Below are 2,524 nucleotides of genomic sequence, written 5' to 3'. Positions count from 1 at the left end.
ATCTCATGGCTGCTGCTTAGATCAAATCACAGTTCTGCTGTCTCTGAGGCCTGCCTTTTGCAGCTTTCCCAAAACCCTCTGATTTTGTGGATTCCCACATGTTCTCCTCATAAAACAAGCATAGCATGGCTCTGCTTACAGGGGGAGAAGTTTGAAAACACTGAAATACAAGGTGTTATATGGTTTGGAATCAGACTGAACATGCATTCCTATAAAATGTCACTGTAGAGCTAAGGATCACTTGAATATTTGGGGTTTGTTGATGTTTGATCAGTGTTCATATTGTGGTAGTTGATAGATGGTTTATTGTCCAAATGGATGGGAAAGGGACAGACTGGAAAGAAGATTGGGGAGTGAAATGTGGAGTAAGACATTTCAAAATCCTCAAATTTTTGTAGGGATTGTGACACAACAGTTTCTTTTTCCCCAGTTTAAGATTAAAGAATCCCTGGTAAGACTGAAGAAGTCCATCATGAGTCTGCTGAAATTTATGCACTCTACAAGCTTTTTCCTGAAGAACGTGTTTCAAATGAAAGGGCAGAAGGAAGAGAACTGTAACTAGATCACAATTTCTTGCTTTATCTTTCCTTTTAGTCTATTAAAATCCATTGTGCTCTCTGCAGAGAGAAATGCACTGAGCTGTATTCCAGCTGGGAAGAACATGGGCATAAATAAGTGCTGTAATTAATAGTTGTTCATTCAGTATCTGCTGGACAGTGCAAACATCAGGGCCTCAAACCAGCACTGCTGGTTCTGAATGGGCAGCTGCTTTTCTGTCAACCCTGGCATAGATTGTACATGGCTGGGGGCTCCTTAATCACTGTTAATATCTTACAATATCCTGAGAGACAAATGTTATCTGTTGCTGGAATATTGTGCTGCCTTTTAATGCCAGACAAGTGACCCCTGCCTAGGAAATATGAATTTTGCTACATTTGCTCTAGGTAAGGTTGAAATTGAAAGGTAACTTTCATGTTTATTTGTTTTGTGGTTTGTGGTGGGTTTTGTTGTTGATGGGTTTTTTTGCTTATGGCCCCTGAAGCATTGCTAAGATGTAAGGAAATGTTCTTCTGTAGGTGCTCAGTCTAAAATAACAATGTAGGTACAGGTTTTTAATAAGAAGCGGGGGATTTATGCATATCCCTGTGTGTGTACTCACCTTGAAGGTTTAGTACTAAATATTTTATGTTTTCTGTTCTTGTCTCTAGTGTATTTGAATGTATACTAGAGGCATGGTAATTATAGCAAACAGAACAAGGAACATATTCCAACAAGGAAGAGAACTTCAATAGGCTTCTGGAGCTGGTCTGCAGCAGCATAAAGGATAATTCTTAAATTTTCTGCAGAACAAGGTCAAGGACATTACCAATATTTCATTCTATAGGACCACTAATGGCTACAGTGACAATTAAAGATTATTCTTTATTACAGAATTTCATCAAGGTTGTTGTACGTGCATATGTTGAATTAAAACAAGTGCTTTCCTAAAATTTCAGTAGGTGCATTTTATTGATTCAGTCTTAGCAATCACACAGTCTCACTCACACTGACAGTTATTTCATGATGTATGCTAATTAGCAGTGTATTCAAATAACTGCAAGTGACTGGCTATGAATTAAAACGTGACTTGATAAACATGATTATCCTTATGTATGATCTAGTGCTGTCAAGGAATCAGGAATTTTCCCTTCTCCCTCTACTAATTAAAACCAAATGAGGATGCTGGATAAACATGCTGCAGCCCTATGTTACTGTCTATGCAAAGTGTTACCATCATTCCCTCGCTGGAATCTTTTAAGTACAAAATCTGTGGAACATGGGTGCTTATTAACCTTGCTGGTGAAAGGAGGCTGCTTTTGAGAGTCTTAAAATATAGGGAAAAATAATCCCCACTCTGAGGGGATGATGACAGTGTTCTCATCCACATGTTTCTATGTAAATCTAATACTGAAACAAGGTGAAATCTTCAGGAATCCTAAACTACTGGATAATCCACTCTACTCTCAACAGGAAACCAGGCTGAGGCAATGCTATTTGTGTTTACCAAAGCCTACTGAAGGCAGTAGGAGATTTCCACCTGTTCCTGTGGGGTTTGGGTTAGATCCAAGCAGCTTTTGAAAGCAAAACATGGTGTATGTTCTCTGTAAAACCAAGCTGGTCCCTGGCAGTCTCCTCACTTTGGCTCTTTGATGCTCCCAGGCAAATTTGGAGCCCACATCTCCTGGCAGGGGTGGAGTCACCTGAGTGTTCTGTGCTTCTGGGCCACACATATCAAGGATTTTATCTTGCCTTCCTCTCCTCAGTACAGCAGTGCAACAGAACAGATAAAGCCAAGATTACCAACGTGCTTTGGGGCTGCATGATTCATCCCACACACTCATTCTTGCCACAGTACTCGGCTTAAGGGCCTGAGTGCTCACATCACCTAATTTGATGCTATTACAGTTTGACACTAATAGGCTGCTCTTACAAAGAGCATGTGAAGCACAACTTGGAAAAATCCCACTTTGTTAAGAATTGCAAC

This window comes from Geospiza fortis, unplaced genomic scaffold (assembly GCF_000277835.1).
Source record: "Geospiza fortis unplaced genomic scaffold, GeoFor_1.0 scaffold157, whole genome shotgun sequence".
Classification (NCBI taxonomy): Eukaryota; Metazoa; Chordata; class Aves; order Passeriformes; family Thraupidae; genus Geospiza; species Geospiza fortis.
The sequence above is the reverse complement of the archived record's forward strand: the minus strand, read 5'-3'. Positions refer to the sequence as shown.